The sequence below is a fragment of the Tyto alba genome, unplaced genomic scaffold (genome assembly GCF_018691265.1).
Source record: "Tyto alba isolate M040663 unplaced genomic scaffold, T.alba_DEE_v4.0 Super-Scaffold_6, whole genome shotgun sequence".
NCBI lineage: Eukaryota > Metazoa > Chordata > Aves > Strigiformes > Tytonidae > Tyto > Tyto alba.
The window spans coordinates 21,692,806-21,717,285 of NW_024881327.1; positions in this window are offsets into that span (position 1 = coordinate 21,692,806).

The window sequence follows — 24,480 nt, forward strand, 5'->3', positions numbered from 1 at the left end:
AAGTTTGGTGTTTCCCCTGTCTTTACCTAAAGATTTGAAAATAATCACATGGAAAACTCATCTCACTCTTTTTCACTCATGCACACTCACACGCACAGAAAGTGTGGACAATGCAACTTTCTTGTTTTACAGCTGGTAAAGACAAACAACAGGACCAATACTTAGATGAACAAATGAGCAAAATATTTAAAATTCAGTGAATTTGTATTTGACTTGCCTAAATGTTCAGAGTTAATCTGCTATTAATTTGTTTCAAGTGAATAGTAAAATGCAGCAATGTAAGATTAGGTTAACATTTCTTACTATTTTATTGGTCTTGCTGTGAAGCCATTATGAATGCATTGTGAAAACCTTAAAATGAAAACCAATTTCAGTGTTTCTGTCCAAGAGAGAAAGGTATTTCACTAAACCTTACACAGAACAGTGCAATAACATATATATTCTGTGCCAGCTTGGGTTAACAGTTGTATCAACGGATTTACAGGGCCATGCCTACACTAGCAAGTGGAATGACATGGTAGGAGCTAGTCTGGAGACCGAAATACCTGGTGTGGAGAACCAGCCATCCGGTTGCCTGTGTTTTGGTGGCTTTTGGGCTGTGTCTCTCCTGGTCATAAGGACTGAACACCCACTTGCCATTTGAACTCATTGTGCACACTCCTGGGGAGAAGATTTTGGTTCAGCTTTATGCATTCCTGCACTCCTAGATTGCTCCATGACGCACAGTAAAGTGCCGTATGTGGGGAGAAATAAGGAGTTTCACTTCAAAAGCACAGGCCCAATCCAGATTGAAATGCTAATGCTGTTCCTTGTGGGAGTGCCAAGATTGCAATGAGATTGTATACTACTGAGTGACCGTGAAATCTTCCAACTGTTATCCTCCATCAAATTTTCCTTTAGCTCAACATTAGCTTTGAATTCCTAATTAATATGCATTGTTTGTACTGAGGTGATTTCAAGAAGTCCCAAACAGAAACATCTCTATCATTTTCTGACTGTCTAGCAGAAAAGATGATCACTGCTCTGAACTGCTAAAAATTATCAATGATGTGGATTACAGTCTTTCTTGTTTAGTTTGCTTCATGCTTCCTTAGGAAGAAAGTATGTGTTTTTTTCATATTATTTTGTTGTTTGGTTTGGTTTGGTTTGGTTTGGTTTGGTTTGGTTTGGTTTGGTTTGGTTTGGTTTGGTTTGGTTTGGTTTGGTTTGGTTTGGTTTGGTTTGGTTTGGTTTAGTTTGGTTTGAGAGGAAGTTCCTTATACATCCATGGCTTTTTAAAAACACCTCTTCAGTTTGCAACAGCTCTTTCAAAAAGGTGATTCCTTCAGTTTCTTAAAGGAACATTTATTTGTCCTGTGAATTCAGTTCCAATTAGTTTGAACAATTAAAAAATCTAAAAAATATAATTTCCTTACTTTTGATTCTGTTTCTCAAGAATGTTAACAAGTCAAAACCTGAAGAGGACTGTCAAACCCTTGGAGTATATTCACTAGCTTTTGATCTCAAATTTCACAGAATTTAGGACACTTATTGAGTATTCCAGTAAAGATGATTTATTTATAAAACAAACAAAAAAGGTTTACCATGTTGGGCTCAGGTTGAAGGAAGTACCTCATCTGATCTTTTTTGAACAGTTTCATAATTTATGAAAAAACTGATATGACAAGACTGTAGTGTCTCCTTGTCTTTCGGGTTGTAAGTACATTGATATTTAGGCTTCACTTGGTCCCACTCATTCTGATCAGTCAAGATCACGTTGGGATTCAGTGACACCTTAAAAGCAACTTTAAATCTTATTTAATGCAACTTTTTTTTTTTTTTTTTTTTTTTTAAATATATCTGACTTATGTCCTCTTTTCCCAATGTGATTCAAATCCAGAAAGTTTCAGTTTCTTACCAGATCTGCATTTCATTTTGTGTACAGTAGCAGTATAGCTTCAGGGTCTGTTATGGCTATATTATTGGTTACTACGACAGTCATTTGTCAAATCCTCCAGGTTTGATCGTTTAACTTGCCTCATCACAATAATTTTGTTTTGATGCAGTTTCATCTGTGTGTGTGTGTATGCATGTGTGTGTGCATGTCTGCATAAGCTAATTAGAAGGCAAAGATAATTAGAAGTCTGAGCTTTAGAAGAGACATTAACATTTTTCTGCATTACATTTTTTTTGATTGATCATCTCCTTTCAGAATTACTAGTTTCAAGGGAAGAGAGCCAGAAGATTGCCTCTCCTTAGCTCCCTTCCAATGCACTGTACTTTCCTAATATCAGCTAATTTCCAGCTGAGTGCTTTTTCACAGTGATTGTATGAGATTTATGACTCATCTTCTACCATTCCCTTCTATATTAGTTGTATTTAACTATTGCTTGTGGTGTTTTCATTCAATTTCCTGCTTTTTTGCTCCTTTCTCTTCTCCAAAAGCATGTGAAACACTCTCTGTTTCTGAATTTGAACTCCCTGTTTGGGACTCTGTATTTGTCTACCAGCATTTTATTATAGCATGGTGATAAACCAGGTGTCATGCTCTCATTTTGTGTTCCTGGGGCTGAGCCACCTGCTTGGATTGCTGTCTCACGAGGAGCTCCACAGTATAATCACGTTTGTATTGTCTGTGACTTTGCCAACAATTCATGCCTGAGGCTTTTAGTGTGTCTGTAGCAAAATGATACCTGAATATCTAGGGATGAAAAGGTAGACTTGTAAACTGTTAAAATATAGCTTAGAAATAAATACAGTTAAACTTTTGAAAAGTGCTATGCAGGGAAATTTTTCCTCTATCATTCAAAGTTGAAACTTTACACATGCTGGTCAACTAAAAAAAAAAAAACAGATAAGTCTGTCAGGTCAGAAAATATGTATTCTTTCAATAATTTTTTAAAATCCTTTTGAATTACCTATGTTTCTATAATTAAACTAAAGTTTCAAGTAGAAGAAACCAAACCCAATATTTATTACTTAGAAAATATTGACAGGGACTATCCTGACAATTTCAAAATGTTAAAAAAAAAATTCTTACTAACACTTACATTCCTCAAAGTCAGCCATTCCTTACAAAAGTTTCTGGTTTGAGTCATTTGCTTTGTACAGCTGAAATGATTCTGTAAAACTGTCCTGTCCTGCTCTGTAGTGAAATTACTTTAATTTGGTTTTAGTGTTATATTTTCCACCAAAGTTTATAATATTTCTGCAATTATTTGGCTTCCCATAGTCTTTTTTTTTTTTTTTCTGTACTTTGTAGATAGTCTAATATACTGAAAAGTGACAATATTCTTTGCAATGTAGTGTTTCTAAAGTATGTGGTATTTACTATCCAAATCCTTTAGAAATATTTGTGCAAAGAGTAAAGTCAATGATCCAAAAACTCATTGAAATCAATGGGAGACTTTCCATTAAATTCAATGGGCTTTGGTCCAAGCTGTTTGTAATTATAAGCTGACATTTTGAAAGCTGCCTAAGGGAGCTGGAAGCCTAATACTCATTAAAATTAACTGGGCATCTAGCTTTACTAGGGTGCTTTGGAACTCACTACTACAGTTTATATAAATGAGTGACCTGTTTATGAGGCTCAGTTAGTTACATTAGAGCTCCAAGGAATCTATAAGCATGTGTCCTGTCTTCTATATCAAAGAAATGTGCTTGAGATTGTGTTATTTGATAGCAGCCATTTTGTTGCAGAAAACTATTATGTAATTTAAAAAGAGAGATGTATATATAAAAAGTTATCATGGAATTGAAAGAAATGGATTTACACAATGGTTTGTTTGCCAGCTAAATGCTTTTTAATCTTTTTTTTTGTTTTTTTTTTTTTTTTAAGAAATGTTTTTAAATATTTGGACTTTATTTGTAATGATAACTAGATCACTATAGTGAACAAATAATTCAATCCATAAATTACCTGATGTTATATTTTTTTCCATCTGCAGCAGAATCTGTGATATTCTTGGTTATGTCTATGTCATACATATTTATATCTACATCTACATCTACATGTTTATCTACATGTATCTATATACTGTTTAAACATCCCAAAAATATTCAACAAGTAGTCCTTCATTTGAAAAGGTTGCTTGAAATGTGACTGACAAATGTTGACTCTAGCATTTCCTATGGATCTGCGCTACATTAAACCAATATGTATATGGTAAGTTACTTGATGTACAGTTACTTATACACATTATCCAATACCAAATCAAATTTATGAACTCTATTGATTCTTTCTAAATGTCATTTGTCAGAGTAGCATGTGGTTCAGTAGTAATACACAAACTCACTTTGGATTTTAAACTCACTAGTAGTTTCATTCATACACTTATAGCTAAACAATTCACTGTTATCTGTAAGTATTATTAAGCGATTAGAAATATTCCAAATCTTTGGAAAATAGATGAAATTTTAAAACAATTTGGGAACAAAAAGACAATATCATCATTTGTAGGGGTTCTGAATAATGAGATGTATCAAAATAAATACAACACCTGTTTAGATAAAATATTTCTGTGCACATGCTATGCATTTCAATAGTGAACTTGATTTTATTTAAATTAGCAATGAATCATAATATTATTTCCCAACATGACTTATTATGGATTATGATTTTATAACAACAGTATTGTTGCTACAAAATCATCACTCAGTCAACAGAAGTGTATACAGAATACTATTGCTACCAAGAAGAAAACTCACAAAGTGATCAGATGCAAGCAGATCAACTATTCAACCTGATCTCATGTACAAATTAAAATTAAATAGAAACTATTTTGAAATTATATTTGGGATATAAATGAGGAGGGTGCATAAGTAGCTAGTCAGTTAAAACTGGTCAGCTGGATCCTAGAACTGTGAAGTTTTTTCAGTTGGAATTATGTTCCTGTTCCAAACAAACAGCAACCTCCTGTTTCGCTCCTAGCAGGAGGGGAAATGGATGGTGATAAAATGAGATTCCAAGAAGAGTAGACATTGCATTTTTTTATTAGCATCATACTATGTTTCTTACAGGTCATTTACTGTTTTCTGCTCTCGAGGCAGCTGTTGGCCTGCCCTCTTGCTTGAAGAAAGGTTGTAATTATTTAATTATAAATTCAAATACATAATATACATATATGTGTATATATATAAGAAAAGGAAGCTATTTCTTACAGTACAAAAAGCCCAAAGCAAGGTAGAAAATGTCATACAGTAAAAACAACAGTACAAAGAGCAGAAAACACATAAGTAAACTGAATTGGACTGAAGTGCAATCACTAATGTCTTTACTGAGCTAGTTTATGTCTTTTGCCATTGAACATACACTTCTGATACTGTTAGTTGTCTATGTGTGCAATTTTATCGAAATTAGCGGGGTTGACAGATGCAAAATATATGCATTTGTGTCAGTCCAACACCAAAATCTTTGTAGGTTCAGTACAGGTAATTGTTTAGATCTCTGGATCTCTTTCTGAAATTCCTCTGGAAATACAACATACTATTTCTAAACCTGAGTACTTGAGACCATTTCTTCAATAGGACTTATGAAGGTTCTCAGACTCATGCCATTAGCAAATTTCAACAGCATTTTCTTATTTTTTAATCCAAGATCACAGATGAAAATATTAGTATCAACCTCAGGACTGATCATACGTTTCACTGTAGCTCCTCTGTGCCACACTGTTGTCACTGAGCCCTCAGCTTCTTATTTATCCACTTCTTGGTTCTTATCCTAATCATCATCTTCTCTAGTTTAACTAATAATTTCCTATTAAACATCAAATGTTTTCCTGGCTTCCAAGTAGATTAGATCTAGATAAAACCTATTTCCCTTGTCTAGAAAAGCAATTATCTCCTCAATGAAGGATATCAGGTTAGTCTGGCACAATCTATATTTGTCAAACCCAGGCTGTTTTATCTCATTTTCTCTGTACCTCTCTGCCTTCATTCTTTCCTGTTGTAAAACATAAATATGATCAGTCTGATAGAGTCACAGTTGTAAGGATCAACCTGTTTTTACTTTCTTAAATCACTTAGTATTTTTTCTCCATATCAAATGATAATTTGTATCTCATATATTCCCTCTAACCTCATGGAGAATTGAACTTCAGTATAAGGCCAAACATGGACTTTTTTTAATCCTTATCCCTAAATTTCTCATTCTGTTTAACTTGACTAAATGTAAAATTATCTTATTGAAGTCTCCACTTTGAATCAGAAGCTTTAAAGACTAGTTTGTGATTTTCCTTCTATTTAATTTAAAATGAATTTTCATATGATAATTATTTCCAAGGTTATTTACTACAGCTAGTTTTTATGTAACATGCTTACTACTTACCAAAGTCAAATAAACAGTCTGCAATAACAAAGTGTGATTCTATCTGGCATATAAATTTGTTGGTTATTGAGTCCAAGACCATATAAACCTTAATTTTATTTTAGCATTTGATCTCTAGTATATATATGGGAAGTTAAAGTCACTCCCAGTGACAGAGTTTGTGATAGTATTTCCAGATGTCTTTCTGTATGCAAATATGAGCTTGTCTTTCTATAGTGGACCCCATTCACTGTTTTCCCCTTTCCCTTCCAATGCATGCAATATTTTTCCATCTTTTTCAAAGATCAAATTGGCAATTCATCTATGCTATTCCTGCTTACATCTTTAAAGTTATCACTTTCTAATGGCTCAGCATTACTCTGACAGCTTTACTCTATATTTTTATGTGAAAAAAATACCTGCTTATGTGCCTCTTGTGTTTCCCTCTTCTCTGTATTCTCGTTATGCTCTTTCTATCCAGCTTGACACACTGCATCAACCTTGTGGATTTCCTTATGTTGTCTGCATTTCTTATGGTGGAATTTAAACATTTCACTTGTTTGTAAATATGTCCAATAATTTAGCTGCAAAAGATTTAATTTTAACTTTTAACTATTTGACAGTTGCTTTTATTTCTAGTCATCATAATTAATTAGTTGGCAACTGTTTTGCTGGGTTTTTTTAGAGGTGAATAATATTTGTCTCTTCTTATTTTTCTTTATTCCTTTATCCATTTGTGGCGCTTTCATTTACCTTATTATTTTTTTTTCTTGTAGCTCTATTAAAACTATTTTATCAAAACAGATAATGGATGTTAAAATGATTAACTCCAAGATTCTCAATGCTTTTTAGTCTCATGATCTTCTTATCACTTATGTTGACCATAAATGAAAAAAGTTTATACCAACTGAAAAAATAATCCATCAAGAGAATATTTTCCAAATGACAAACTCATTTAAACTTTCCTTCTACCACCAGCTTCCAGATTTATCCACTGATCTTTGTTTGTTACTTTGTCTCGATTTTTTTTTTTTTTTTTTTTTTTTGAGTCCTGCAGAATATAACACAAGATCACATAGTTTAGTATTTTACCTCTCCTGGAAGAATCGTCTTGTATGTGTTCCAGTTGAACTGTAGTAATGCCATGTATGTGACCTCAAAGACTATAGCATTTGGGACTTTGAAATTTATATAACCTTGCACTGCATCTTTTCAGGAGAGTAGATTGCTAAATTAAGTCTAATTTCTCTTCAGCATCAAGATAAATCTCCTTCCCTCTACAGTGCTCAAATTTACATGGAAAGAAACATGGCCATATAGGCTGTAAGATCTATGGCAGTCTTGCCAGAGGAAAAAGAGGAGAAAGGAGATCAGGACTTCATGCACACCACCATACATACTATACCTATAAAATATATCATGAAGTTCTAGGTGAAAATATGGACAAGACATGAAATATCACTGATTCAAATTGAGTCCATTCTTTATAGAGAACAAAAACTTCTTTGGAATGGGGACAGACTTGTGCACACCCTGGAGAACACAAAATCATCTCTAATTGCCCACTTTCTGCTCTTTGATCTTGTCTTCTCTAAAGCAAATAACCACATACATGGACATTCAGTCATGTTTAAAAATTCAAAATAAAACACCTCAGACATTTCCCTTTCTATAAAGAAGATAAAGGAAGAACACTGGATATATCTTAACCACTTTATTTGATGTTATTTATGATAACCATACTATATCAAACTTACAGACTACAAAATTAATTTCTGAGTTCTTCACAGCTATAAATTATGTTACTCCAGTAACCTCTCTGGGCCCAGCACAAATGGGAAAAGGACTGATGGACTGAGCATTTCTTTTAAAGACTGAGGTTTCAATTGTCCTTGTTTAGGAAAAACAAGGCAGATTTTTTACAAAAAACTGGCATTGTACAGTTCCTGCTACATTCAAATATCTTCTCCTATTACCTTCAGCTGCCACTGAGGGAGTTCAAAAATCTGCAGAGCAGGACACAGTCTCAGGTCGGGCAATGGGAAACTGGGAAATACGTAACTTGTGGCCACCTATGAAAAGTTAGCAGAGGTTTACTCTGTTCTCCAAGGTGGCATTGACTGAATTTGTCATTAAGGAATTAGTTTCCCCACCCTCCTTAGTCTTTGCTTCAATCGCTGTACATATTCCAATTTCTGCTACAAATGGGGGCTCCAGGCCACAGCAATCATCTGTACTGCACGACCTTGCTTTGGTCCCAGAAACAACCCATATCAGATGCTGAATGAGGTATGCTTCCTGAAGGAAAAACAGCATGCTAGTATGTAATTTTTTTTCTTAGTTTGGCCCATAGGGATCACACAATTAAGGTTGCTCAAGCATTTTTTTTAATCAAGTATTACTAAATTTGGATTTATAACATCATTAATTGCAATATGACACCAGAAAACTCTCCCACACATTCATTAATAATACTGAGAACTATGAATGGAAATATCACAGACTACCAATAACCTGAGCTAATATAATGATAGAACAGTTCAGGAGTGCTGGGATGCTTTCTAAGTTCAAGGAGACAGTATGTTTTTATTGTCACAGATTCTCCTGCCAATTCCTCAGAGACTTTACTTGCTGAACTTACTGTCTTCCAAAGCCTTGAATTCTCATCTGAGCCCCATTTTGTCCATCATATCAATTACAACATTTATTCCCTAAATTCCTCTAACACATTCCCCAATACAAATCCCACCCTTTTTCCTCTTTTTACATTATAGAGTCCCAGTCACCCAGTGCCTGATCCCCTTGATACACTTTCTGACTGCACCCATTTCCTATAACTCTGTCCTTTGCCCCTACACGGGTGAAATAGCTGTTTATGTTACTGGACTCACACACTTTACTTGCTTTATCTTCTTGTGCCTGTGCCTTTAAAATATCCTAGAGCTGCATATACAGGAAAAATGCTACATAGTCGTAAGTGGAACCCCTCCACTCCTCCTCTGACTAATATTCTGTACTTAAGACACAAGATATCTCTACTGAGCCTGAATATTTTTCTCCAAACCATTATAATTTACAGTGGCAACAAAAGCCAAACTTCAGTTTTCATCCCACATTGTTATTCCCAGTTGCCAGATATCAGTCTGCAGCTTCAAATTATATTAACTATTTAAATAACTTCTTCCCTTATCATCTTCCTCCCTCCCCCATCCTTTTTGATTTATTATCTTGAGTGAAACAACTTACTTCTTGCCTCATTCTCAGAAAACACTAGATTGTTTTGGCAAAAAAGACATTCTAACACATGTTTTAACCACCTTTGAGCAGACACTAAGGAATTTTTGAGCCCAAATGTCTACCAATTGGTAAATTGAAAAGTACTAAAATCAGCATTTTCTAATGGAAAGTGTCAGGAAACATTAATAAGAATAGCTACCAGCCTAGTTTTGGCCTTGACCAGTTTATTCAGCACTAGCCAAGTAGCACAAAGTCCCTGGCTAAAGCAGTCAGCTCCATGGAGGCTTTAGCTTTCACAGGTGACATGCTGCTGGCCCAGCTGCGGCAATTTGTAGTTTTGACTGCCTCTCATGTTACTTGTGGGAATCCTGCAAAGGCTCATGAAGAATATTCACGCTTCAAGCTGTTCTGCACTGGGGTAGCATCAAGCCAAGCCCCGGTCAACAGGTCTAGAATCAGAATGTTTCAGAAATAACTTGTTTACACCTTTTTTATTAGACCTTTACCTTGTTCATAAAATGCAATTTGTTTTTATCTTAGATATACACATAATATCAGCCAGTATCTTCGTTATTTGGATGTCTCCTTTGAACTTAAAATTTCAGTCTTTTTTTGCAGAGATTTCTTTTGAAAGATGGGGAGAGGGTTTGTTTGTCTTTAAGAAAATTTAATAAATTAGCGGATTACTACTAATGAACAAATGATGTCACCTAACAGATCGACACTAATTTTCTCTGTTCAAATAAATATAGGATAAACTTTGTGAAAAGGTTTGATAAATAACAACACATTTGCTGCAACCCTAACTGGTAGATATTTTCAATTGGACTGATTAAGTAGGTGAGCTGTGTGAAAAAATACTGCTGAGACTAAGTCAACTGGAGTTGAAACATGGTAAAGCCAGGGATTTGTACTGTAAGAAGAATTTAAATAGACAGCAGAGCTGTAAACAAAGCAAAACCTCTGCACCAGTAACAAAAAAATCCCCAAACATGAATACATAGGTATGTTCATCTTCCCATTAGTGAGTGTAGTGTTTAATACATAATACATAAAATTTATTGCCACAGGGTTTAAAAGTCAGATTAGGGAGTGCAAAGAAATGATATTCCCTTTAGTCTGTGGATCCTAAAATACTGCTTATAATAAGTGACACAGTATGAATATGGAAGAGACAGGAATTTTCCCCTCTGGAAAAAGCTATTTTAATTCCCTGTAGTATGCCACTATATCATTTGTATTTGATCTGTTTGGAACATCTTCAGTTTAATTCTTGGAAGAATACAACAAAAATAACAGCCCTCACATACCTTTGGGGGTGGGAATCTAGATGGAAAGAGGAATTAATAGTTTATCCCCTTATGTGACATTTTATCCTGTCCAAAATCATTATAGCTGAACGAATTAAAAGATACTCTGAATTTATACTGCTTTTTAGAATTGGTATAATATATGCAGTTAAAGCTTTGCTATTCACAGATTTTATAAAAGTAATTATCAATTGATTAAAACTGCATATTAAAATGCATAACTTTAATTTTGTATTCAGCTAGTGAGTCTGCAAAATGGTGTAGAAGAAAAAGGTGTCATGAGAAGTTATATTACTCATCGAATATTGCACTCATTTCACCACATATTACAAATTGGACTAGATATAGGTGTGGTGTTGTCTTTTCTCACTGGAGCAAACTGGTGGTGGTCTGAGACAAGGGAAATGCAACAATAGCCAGAACTTTCTTTTGGAGTAAGTTGATTCTTATCTTTATGATAGGGAAGAGTCTCACTCAAATAAGGGAACAATGACTCACCGGTTGCTTTGCCTTGCAAAGAACAAGAGAAGCTTTCCCACTCTCCTGTGTTTACCCTAAGCATGTACATTCATGTCTTAGCTTGCATCCCTTGCTCATACGAAGTTCCCATAGAAGTCAGTGGGAATTTTGAACATGTAAGGAATAGCTTACACCTTTAACTTTATCATGATTTATGGTTAAATGTTCCAAATCCCCCTTTCCAGTATTCATAGATCTGAAAAATAAAATTTCCTTAGTTCTCTTAATTTTCTTGTGATGAGAACTTGATACCCTTTATATCATCTATGTAGCTGATCTTCCTTTTCCCTGATCCTATTTACCAGCTGTACATTTTAACCAATAGGGAACAGACAATGCAGTACAGGGGTGTACATCATAAGGTTTTTTCTGTTACAGCATGCCACTTTTACCATTTTATTTGGCAACAGAATGCAATTTACATGTCTCCCACTTTAAATGTGACATGTGTTCACATAGATAGCATTTTTTTCACATCCTCGCTTCAGCAGAAAAGTAAAATATAGTAAACAAAGTATTCCCTCTTCTTTTCCTTAAATAGCAAATTACTACTGCAAGCAAGTGCTTCATGCTATCTTAAACTAGACCAGAATAGTATGAAAACGTGTTATCTTTTCTTTCTTTAAACAGTGACTCAAAGGCCTTTTCAGAAAGTAGTGGCAGTGACAGTGGTGGTGGAAACTGCGCTTGGCAGCAGTTCAGAAAGAACTCTAGTTAATTTCTGAAAGAAAATTATCAACTAAAATTAGGCTACCTTCATTAAAAAAAAAAAAAAAAAAAGCAAAAAAAACCCCAAAACCCCTAAAAACACTAGGAAGTGAAACAATTGCTGCATTGTTCACATCCCTTCTGACAATCACAGTCATGGGACACAGTAGCCCTCACGAAACATTTGGTGTGAAGGCTGAAGATGACTCTTCTTCTTTGTAGGTTTTATAGATAATATAGCTGGTACCATGATATAATAATGGTTTTGATGTACAAGTATAAAAAGGTATTCTGCACCTACTATTTTATGCAATAACAAATGAATCTGAGCAAGTGGCAGACTGAAGTAGGTAGGCTAAATTTCCTGAAGCACACCCTCCACCACCTCTACATCACTTCAGACCTTCGAATGCCTCTTTCAAAATTGTGAACCCATATGTCCACCCAGAAAAAATAAGTCTTTCTGCATGACAAATGCTTGCTGCCTAACAGAGGAGCCTCTGCTGCATTCTCTGGGTAGCAGTGAGAAACGGTCCTTCTGCCAAACAGTGTCTCAACTTTCCTACTTTCCTGTACAGCAGCTGCTCTAGTTGCCCTGGGCGAAACTTTCCTCCCAGATGGTGGATAAGTGAAATTTTGGAAAGGGAAATAAGAGGAAAGAAGAGTTCCACCATTGCTGGGAAAGATGTGTACTCTATTACAAGTAAATGGAATAATTTTATGTGAAGTTGCTTGATGTGGGACGGATAGTTCACAGACCACTTAGATGTGCTTGTAAAAGTATGCATTTACAATTGAGAAGAGTTGAAAATTAAATGAGCTGCTTGTTTTGGCACAATGACAGAATGTATGTATTTGCAAAGCAATCACATAATCAGCAACTCCTTAAAAGTAACTTTGCTTTATGATATTGGAGAAGCTTGATACAGTGTTTTTCCTGTCTATTTAACTTGGGTCTAAAATGAAGAACTTGCTCTGACATCATAATTTTTTTTTCATTCAAGGCATGTTTTGTATTTGACCCATCCTAAACAGTATGAGAACTGGGGCAATAGTAGAAAGCAGCTCATGAAGACCAGGGTTTTACAGCCTGGCGAACTTGGACCAGAATGCACATCAGACAAGCTACAAAGACACATGGAAAGAATTTAATGAAGTTTTGGACTCGGAAGATTTGCTTATGTCTGTCTTCTAAATGCACATATTTTATATTGGCTGTACTGCAAATGTCTATGCATGATTGAACTCAAACATTAGGCAGCCGTAGTTATTATCTCAATCCTTCAAGTGAATTCTGCTGGTAGACAGTCCATTCAGGCTCATCTGTATTCCATGTTTTTGATTTGTTCAGGCCACGAGCAGATGTATTTTGAAATAATTTATGTGTTTCTTACTATTAGTAATTTATAAGTCCATCGTAAGTGGACCTTGCTTCCTTTGGTACATCCTTGCTTTCCCTACTGTCTCTGAGAAGGTGGTTGATTAGATCCTGTGGGTGAATGCTTTTGGATACTGGTTAGTTTGTCATAAATAAATGCCAGTGTTAGATACTGAAACTAATTGGCAGTTTTGCTTATTAATAGTGTACTTTGAAGAAAAAAAGCCAAAGATGTTCAGAATACTGAACAGGAATATTCCTGACTCTGTCTTCCCTTCCACTTTTCTCAGTCTCCTTATAAATATATGAATGATATTACGGTGACTATTAGGCTGTTGAAGTGGAAAGTCTTGATTTCCAGATTAACCAGTCTCAGTATTTTACCATCTCTGACATTGCACTGTAGAAGAATGAAGTATGAAGTATTTGTTAACCATAACAAGCAATTTGCAAGCGTGCAAGGAAGGAATACACTTTCCGGAGCCCTCCTTTACAGCTGGAGCTGCTTGCCATGACAAGAGGTGAGTATGGGTAAGGAAGAGCCTCACTGCTGCATAACACAAATGGAAATGCATTACATGAGATGAAAATCAGATAAGAGCTCATGTGAAAAGAAAGACTCAAAGTCATTCATATTAGCTCTTGACCAGAGTCAGACAAAGTTTTTGCTAGTCTCCCTGTTGAAGGTTTGTTTCTACTATAGTTGGTCTTAGCATTTTAACTAGATGCTTTTGATATGTGTGCAACCAGATACGAGAAATAAACCAAAATCCACATTATTTCATTCCTAAATCTCTAAGAATATCACAAAGCCTGAAGTCATGCAGAATACCATATGACTAACTGACAGCAATTTTTTCTTAATTTGTCAGCTTGTTCTAGTATAGAAAAAGGTGAATTTTATTAACAGATCAATGATTGATTAAAATCTGAAGGGAAAAGGGAATGTCATGTAGAACATTAATAAAGTTTAGGGAGAAATGGGACAAAAAGAATAAGAAAAAAAATCATGTTTAATTGATTGTTCATTTGTTATGCATGAAATGTATTCAGAGACAGTAATGAAATTTTCCCTATCTCAGATGGACAGCACTAGCAGAAGAATTAATGAAATTACACACAGCTTCAGCAAAGTACTAACAGTTATAGCTCAATATTTTGGTTGCCTAGTGACCTGATTGATTTTCAAAGTAAGAAATAAGAAAACAAGCCCTGTATTGTGTGTTACACTGTAGTGAAATGTGTACATAAAGTATTACCTTAGCTGCCTGGTATGTGCAGTTCAGCCAAATTCTTCATTAATTACCCTTGTAGCGAACAGGAAACCAACATCATTATTGTAACAACTAGAGAGATTGTAGGATTTTTTCCACTAGCTCTTACAGTGATGAATACTGTCTACAGTTTTGTTTATAATGCTTAGACTGACTTCATGATTCAAATGTAAGAATAGCACATTAAAGAGTTAAAAATGCAGTCATTGCAAAATTAAAAATAAATTAAAAACAGCTAGTGTATTACCAAATTATTAAATATTTATATTAAAATAGTGAAAAGTGTTTAGACTTTTATGCTCACTGTCACAATATTTTTAAAAGTTAGTATAATTCTGAATGTGGATTTGGAGAATTTCTAAGAAGCTTCTCTTAGAAATACATGTAATAAAACAAAAGGTTAATGTTTGCTAGAGTAAATGAATTAAAATTCTGGAATAAGGATCCATAAAGTGAGTTTACCACTGACTGATCATCTCTCTTATCAAGGCTGTGCAAAGATTAGTAATGAAATCAGAATTTGATTATATTTGCTGAGACTTGAGAACCTTCTGACTTTGTCTGGCTTTCCGTAAGTTATGATCAAGCATGAAAATTATATGAGCCTTTTAACATCATCCGTCTTCCCTGTCTCCTTTTTCCTTTCTTCCAGAGGCCTTTCTCTCTCCTCCAAGCCCTTTACCACAAGGAAAAGTAAAAAAAAATCAGCAGATCAGTCCAACAGTCGTGGGGTGTTTTCACATAGGGGGTTTGGCAAGGTCTTTAAATCCGTTCCACTGGGCGTTTGTTGGTTCTCATTAAGGGCCATGCAGCCAACATTCCTGCCATGCCTCACAGGACTCAAACTGTGCTTAGGGTGCAACAAGTCTCAGCTTTGCCCTCAGTGTTTGAGTTGCAGTCCAACCCAGCTCATAGATACCTATGTCTTGCCCTTAAATTATAGCATTTTGCTTACACGGACGGGTTTTAATCTGAATCATTCACCTGTTCCTATAAAAACAGAGGGTTTATTAGGTGACTTCAAGCCTGCGGAAGATAGAAATGCCGGCCAGAAAAAAAAAAAAAAAAAAAAAAACAAACCACAAACCAGTTGTTTTTCTGTCAGTTGTGTTTGTGCACTGTAATTATATGAGCATAACATTCTAATCCATTTTTTATAATTCTGAATTAAGAAAAGTGCATTATTGTTGAAGTTCTCCTTCAGTGCAGCACATAATGCTGTAACAACTTGTAGGAACAGTTAAATCCATATTTAAATGATTTATTGTTTTTAAAAATGGATGACAGATGTGGAAATGAGAGATATGTTTATCGTGATGAATTCTTGTGTTGGAACCAAGTTAGCTTTCATCAACTACTTTGTACTATTTTATTACACCATTGATCTGAAATCTGATTTTTGTACCTTGACATAAAATGAAGCTTGAAATATGTTTTCAATATTACCTATCTATAAATTCCATCAGACTGGACTTGACTGCGGTAAGACCATCTTAGAGTCACAATAAATATAAAATCATAGACTGCTTTCTCATTTTATTTCTATTTCCTCCAGAAATTCAGAGCAATGATGGATGGTCACTTCAGGATGTTCTCTGTGTTCTGAACTGTAAACAATGTTTTCCAATGACTCAGAGATTAAGGTTTGTTTTACAGTGTTTTATTTGGAACACTAGATTCTTATTTTATTACATTTTTTTCTGAAAAACTGAAACAACAAAGAAGTTGGCCTGTTTCATGTTCGTATTGAATAGACAAAATCATCTCTTAAGTTCAAGACCATGTCCTTGATTTTTCATGGTGGTCTAAGACAACAGAGAGATTAGTTTCCAGAACATATAGCATGTGTATTCAGAACATATATTCAGGACATTTAGAACACATATTCAATAATACTTGCAAATAACAAATCCAGGAGTGTTTATGTACAGAACTTCAGAGAAATTTCCTTCGGTAGAGTTTATACTAGCTAGCTTTCAGTCAGACTGTCAGTTCCTATTCTGTATATCTTGCCTCAGCTACTTGGATGCAAATGTGTATAAACATGTTGCTTGCCTACTAGTCCAATGTTTTGAACTTAAAACGACTTGGTAGATCATTTCCATAACAGGAATCCTCTGGCTAAGATTCAGCTTTTGTGCCTCAGTTTCCTCTGACATAAAATGGAGATACTGTCTGTTTCATAAAGCTTTAGGTAGGTGTGTTAAGAAGAGTTTGAGTATGACTAGCACTACTGTTTAGTGGTATCAGGGTCATTAATAATAGTAGCAATAGTAGCATATCAAGAGCTCATTAGCTCAGCATGCCTTTGATTTATTTTATAGAGCTTTGAAACAGATCTCCAAAGAGGTGAAGATAGTCTCATATTTAGAAGCAACTAATACATTTAAAATAAGATTTATGGTCTGACCCATGGTCAGTAAGGTCTAATACCATCCTATACAAAATTGGCTTAATTGGGCAAAGATACCACACCTCACAGCCTTCCAGCTCACTTTCACAAACTCTTCCCTGGTAAGCTCAACTGCTCTGATATTGGCAAAGAAGGGGGCCTGTCTTCCCTGTATAATAAATTCCAGTTTCACTCTTGCAGTATCCCCACCCATTTTGAGTTATCTGTATTTTGATAAGTTTTCCATTTTGCTGCCAAATGCTGTGTGGCATTTGGTATTTTCTAACTAGAGGGGGTCTCAAACTTCCCCGCAGTAACCAAATTTGAATTCCATTATCCCAGAAGTCAAGAAAAAAATGATGGGTCCGTGGAATAACAGAAATTAATTTTGTAAAAGTAAATGCTCTGAGATGGAGAATGGGGCTCAGATGGGAGAGTGCCTCTAGGGAGACTCAGAGAATTCAGATATTTTGGGGATACTGGGAGAGGGACTGGGAGAAGTCAATGAGCATTTGAAGCTTGATGAGGGGGGAAAGAAGTGCTGGGATTTTGAACACTGTGATAGGGGCTGGGAGAGGTCTGTATTTTGATGGAACAAAGGTACGATAACATCCTTACACCCCCCTTATTAAACTGTTCTGATCTCTAGCTGCAAGCCTCCTTCCAGAATCCACATGCCTTCCCAACACTATGCAGAAAATTACCCTGCTTTCTCTTATCCCTGAACCTAAATTTCCACCTTACAGACAGAAAAAACAGGTTGGGCTAAGTGCTAAGCTGGGTATCGGGTGGATATCATGTGATTCTGCTGAGACTGGGGAACATGAGGGGAATGGCAGTGATTGCTGCTGCTAAGGAAAAGCAAGCCCCTAAAGGAACGCTTTAGCTACACATCCCTTCTACCTTCTCACTACCTGTGTCTGTCTATTTTCAAACTACCTAGTCTCCATACTTTCTTGTATTAAAAAACTAAGGGGGTGGGGGTTCATGATGCCTCCGCTATCATCTGTTGTGCCCCCCAAACACCTACCTTTGCTAAGTCTAAGTGTAGCACAATTGCCAGGTGATGAAGTTACAGCTCTGTTCCTGACAATTTAGTAAGGTTGAAAAGCTTGTGCAATAAATTAGAAATGCAGTCAAGGGCTCAAGCAATTACAGTCTTCAAAGTGTTTCTCCTATCTCAGTGAACAACTTGAGATTTTTAAGGGTGTATTCATTTTACAGTGGAGGAAAAAGGTCAGTCTGGTGGCTCTCTGTTTTCTTAATTTAAAACATTAGGTTTTCCCTCAGTAATTCAAAATAGAGATTAAGGTTTGCAGGAAAAATATTAAGAACTGTAGCATTCTGTCAGAACAACAGCAAAAATCATAGAAAGCTGTTTTTTTTTTTTTTTAAATTATAGTGTCATCTTAACCTAATTAGGTCTAATGGTACTGAAATCTAGATAAAGATAGCTTTTTTTGGTATTTTATCACTGCACAAATACACTCATCTGCAATTTTGACTTAAGATCTTCTGTGCCTCAGGTATACCCTACCTTAAAGAATGCAAAGTTATTTCCATGAAAATTAAGGCTAGACAAGTAACTTTGGATCAGTCCGGTTTTACATTTCCTAGTGTTTGATTAAAGTCACAGTAGTACTTACTGAGCAACAGTTGATTCACGTCAGTAAGTTCCACCAGGCTTAGTTTCTCCATTGTTGGTGTTTTGCTTGCTTTGTCACTGGTAAATTGCCAATCCATTTTTTTCCTTCTGTGACTCACATGCTCAAGCTAGCTTTTCTCAATATCAGGGCAGGCAAATACATTCTGGATCAGTATGGTGTTCCCTGGTTCTTTGGGACTCCGCTTTTAGTTTGCATGAGAAACCATGACTGAGTGGTAGTAGGTGTTGCCCCACTCTAGATGTTTGTTATGAATAAGCCACAGTAAATATCTCCTGTGTAAAGCCAGAAGTTGTTCCCTGACCTTATTGTATGAAGATAATATCCCATCCTATACTAACATAATAATACCTAGGAAACAGTTTTGTTTTCTTTTAATGGAGCAGGTAGGAGACTTGTCTCACCACTGCAGATACTATAGTACATTTTCCCCCAGCGCTTTCTTTCTACAAGAGGATAATTAATTTCCCTGACGGTTTAGTGGTTAGTTCATCTCTAAGGTAACTGGTGAATAGTCTGGGATTATTTATGTTTCTGGAAAGAACAACAGCATACAAAGTTTTCTTTCTTGCTATTCTTCATTGTTTGCATAACATGTACTTCCCTGGGTAGACAAGCATGTTTTGTAATTCAAGGTCCCTGGAAAACAACAAGGGAATTATTCATGGAAGAAAGGATTCACTAAATTTGAACTCATGTTGTGAGTTCATAAAACATTTTCTAAAATCCGTGGCATTTGGAAAACATTGAACATGCAAGAACTTTGGTTCCCAGACCTTTTTGAAACTTTTATGCTTAGCTGACCCCCCCTAAAATCATAGGGTTTTAAGATATTTGTTATTGTTTAAAAAGAAGGATAGTTTAAATTATTGAATTAGATCAGACTATCAAAATAACAAATCCTGGTTTAAAAAAAAAATCTGTGAATATTTATTGATTTAGTCTCATAAATTCCACCCTATGATTTTCCTTAAGGTGAGACATTGATTTGTAGTGTAATTCCTAAATTTGTCCACTGAAATTACTTTACACACCCGAAACAGAAATAAAAGTCTTACTTCAGGGTCAAATGCATAGTGTTTTTGTTTTGAGGGGACTTGGCTTTTGCTCTTAGCTTTGGGACAGTTTATCTTACTCTCAATCCCACAAGGTGCTATTTTATCTTAACAACAGTAACCTTACTGAAATCTATGGTTTATTTGCAAATAAAGACTATAGTTATATATAGAGAGAAGTGTAAGTCTCTTTCTCGCCGCACCCCCCCCCCCCCCCCCCCCAGTGTTGTAGAATTGGGTGATTATTAACATCAGTCCTATACTGTCAGTTGGAAGGGAAAGACAGGCTGATACAAATTTTTGAACCTGTCTAGTCACTTACCACAGCTGCTGCTGAGCCATGTCTGCTACCCATTGCCCTCAGATGGTATTTCTGACTCTTCCTCGTTTACAGAAGCTTGCACACTTTTTCCCCATTGAGAGCAAGATGTGTGCAAACCCACAGGAGATTTACATTATATGCATTCCAGTTTCTTAATGAAAGGGAACTTGCTGTTCTGCACTTTAAGCATTCATATTTTCTCTTGTGTATCAAAGCTGTTTTGTGCCTTAGGGGTAAAAGTCACAGCTTCTGTACCATAAAATCAAGCTGCATTCTGCAGAGAGAGAGAGTGTTGGAGAGAGTGTTAGCTCTGCCCTGAATCAAATTTCTTGTGACAGGGAAACAGAAGTTGTGAAACAAAAGTTGTGTCCTCATGGTTCTCTCTACTTACTGCTTGTTTAGTTCATATGGTTATTTTCCTGCCAATATTTACCATGAAAATATATATGCCCCAGCTTACATACCTGCATCCGTAATTTCTTCAGATTTCTCAGAGACCTTACTGAAGGTCATAAATTTGTTTCTCTTAGAAAAAAATCTAGTCAATAAAATTCCTTCTACTTGCTTCAGGACAGGATACATTGACAAAAGGTTAGTGGTTTTATTTTATAACAGTGGTTAAAGTGCATAATATTCTAACTTCACTTTAAAACACTGCTACCTTAAACTTATTCTGTCTGGACATATATTTAAACAATAGTAGTAGAAATATAAAGTAGATGAAAGTGAGAAAAAGGACACTTGCTTCTTTCTACCTATGAATGTTCCTGTTGTTTTTTAACTAATCTGCTGCTTATGTTGAAAGGTACAGCTGAGTCTTCATTCTTGACTCAATAAAAAAATGCAGTCCAAAATCTCCTGCTTGAATCCAAATGTCTCAAAAAACTAATTTAATTAAACATAATTCCTTTTCCTCAAATTCAATCTAGTAAAAGAGTATTACAAATATTACTAGTCCCTGTCTTTATATCTCTTTGCAAATCTCTTTACGTAAAATTCTAGGGTTTTTTTTTATTTATTAATTTTTTTTTTCCTGGTATTAAGAGTAGCCTAGTTACCATATCTACTATAGAAATCCATATGGAGTAAATGTGTTGTATAGAGAAAGCATCTGCAGAGAAAAGTAATTTCCTTTACGAGGTTACAGATTATTATAAATTGTGTAAAAATGATTTCACAGCTAGAAAAATCAGACTGACAGTGCTTTTAATAATGACTAGCCATTTAAAAATAACATTTGCAAGTGGAATGATGATAGATATTTTGGAAGTGCTAAAGGTGACGAAAAGATAAATAGATGCCTTGCTACACACACAGACCTTCAGGATAAACCAGACTGATTCCTTGATTTCATTAGAGAAAGGGGTTTGTTGGATAAAGGGGGAAATGGTGCCATGTTGCTAAACAAAGTTTTAATATATGAATGAAAATAGAGTTTTAATAGCTGCAGCTGCTGATCCATGGCTGAAACAGCATACAACCTGCAGGTGAAAGAAATTCAGATGCATGAAATACTAATGATAATTTTAAGATGACTATACCTTTTCAAACAATGCTCAATTTACAGTTGTGCTGTCAAAACCTTTCTATTTCTCACATAATTGTCTATTTCCAAATTAAAATAAATATGCTTTATTTAAAATGCATGAAACCTGAGGATAACTGTCTACAAATTTGCTCCAGATGCATACTAACTGCTAGAATAAACACTTCAGAATACGGTTTTATATAATACACTTATCTGTTTCATTTGGCTGTCCGCATAAACTCACTACACTCCAAGCATAAACAGGTTGTTAAGTACATTTAAGGATTTTAGGATGAACACCAGAGCTGCCGTTATCATTAAAATGAAGTGCTTATATTGGAGTCAGGCCACACGGAAGTGTTTACCCAGTACTGAACTAGAATTTCAATTTTTTCCTTCTCTTTGGCACTGGAGTATGGATGGCTCTGATACATCAGCTTGAAATGCTTCATTTGAAGATCAAGCGCTAGATGCACATATAACAATCTAAATATGCAACAGTCTATTTCTACAGGATGAGAAGACACTACAATGTTAAACTGCTGTAATGTGAATTCTCTGTTTTTCTGGTTTATTTTGTTCATAGTTGGATGCTGAATGCTAGCTCTATTGCAGGGTCACACGTGTATCCTGACCTGTCAATAATATTCTGTTTCTTGCATGCAAAGCATTGTGTATGTTGTCGTTTGAGCCTACTCAGCAGCTAAACGCCACGCAGTCGCTCACCCACCCTCCCCCGACTTGGGAATGGGGAGGGAATCAGAGGCGCAAAGGGAGACTCCCGGGTTGAGATAAAAACAGTTTAATAACAGTAACAGAACAATACGCTGACAGCAGTATCAACAGGTAATGTACCATACAGCTGCTTACCACCCACCTGCTCCCAGCCAGTGATCCCAAACACCAAGGCCCCACAGCCACACTCCCAGAAGTGGCAGCCCCTCCTGGCCCACTCCTGCCTTTATATAGTGAGCACAATGTCACATGACATGGACTATCGGCCAATCGGGGCCCAGCCCTCCAGCTGTGCTCCCCCCGCTCCCGCACACAGGTGAGGGCACTGGGGCCTGGGGAGCCCCTGGGGTCTCAGGGGGGTGCAGCACTCCTCCAGCTACTAAAACCAACAGGAACTCTAGTCCAGCCCCAACCAGGACATTGGACTTTCTTTGAATGTTCCAGATCACAACACTGAAATAATCTCTGAACCCGTTGATGGCACAAAGGGAATAGAAGGATGGATGAGGCAGTGCAAGCCACAAGGAAATGGAAATAGTGTGAGTTGACTGTTAGTGTTGATCACCTTTCAAAAAGGAATCTTTTGCTTCATTTCACAAATTATTTCTAAAGCTGTCATGTTAATTGATTCTTGAATATTCTACTTAATGAAGCTTAGTTAAATATTTTCTACAAATTATAAGTCTGAGTGAAGAAACACACAAGAGAATAGCGTAATACATTTTAAAAAGATCATTTACTAGACTGAAAAATATCACACACACAAATGTGAACATATGGAATTCTGGGCAAATTATTTCCCTTATCCATGATTCCTTTAGCTTTCAAAGAATGAAGAGTAACAAGTAGGCAAGTTATTAATATTGATGCAAATAGCTGACATTAGTTTCCATATTCCACTCTGTGTTCTAGGCCAGTCTTGGCATTACAGCTTGATATAACTGATCCTTTAATTTAGTTTGTATAGTCACTGTTTTGCTCTAACTCTCTTTTAATATGGGAATGAACTGGATTTATGACTGGTGGTACTTCACACTGTTTATTCCACTTTGTAAAAAGAGTTGTTTGTAAATTACAGATTTTTCAGATCAGGTGATTCATCTTTTTAAGAACCTGGTTAGTGTATATATATTCTATACGATATAATTATATATATTATCTATAATAGAAAATAGAATACAATCTGCAAGAAAGACAAGGCTGCAAATCATCAAGAAAAGAAAAAGCACATCAATAACACCAGCTCTATAAGACAAGGTGTTGTCTTTGCTGTCTCAAGGTTTTGGACTCACCTACATAATATTCTTCAGGATGAGGAAAAAATCCTGACCATCTTTCAATACTTCATCATCATTATACAGCATACTGCTACTGTGCTACGTCCAACAGATCTAATTTTTTGATGGATGTTTTCCATTTTTCTGTTTCTTAGAGGGTCAGACCCTTTTTCTTTTTAAAAATAGACCAGAAAATAACATGAAACACATGGGAGAAATAATAAAATTGGTAGTGGTGCAAATACAACACTGCAACTCTTCCACAGAGAGAAAAAAAAAAAAAAAAAAAGGCAAAAATATCAAAACAAAGAAACCCCACAAAGAATTAACACTTAATGTAGCTGAAAGATTCATCAGGAGCCAGTAGGGGGTGTTAATCTTAGGAAAGAGTTGTAAGAGACAGGGAGGTGTTCTCCTTTGCCAATTTATGTTGTAATGAGGAGTTGAATGTGTGAGGAGAAGGGAAGGGGAAGAATAAAACAGAAGGGAAAGCCAGAAGGCAAGAGGGAAGGGAGGAAAATGGAAAAAAGAGAAAAGAAAAGGGGGAAAAGGGTGTAAGAAAAAGTTTGTATTTTAAGTTCTGAAGTGGCTTGTTACCTGTGGAAAATCATGCTATCCATCTGAATTGCTTTTATAGACCACCTCAGGATTATATATAACTCAGATATCAGTGTTGCTTTAGCAAACTGTCAAATGGCAACTACATGAACTATTTTATGTGATAGAAATTTGATATAATTCATTAGTGTTTGTGAATGTTTTTTAGACTTGGGACATGAAATTTTTAAAAAAGTATAA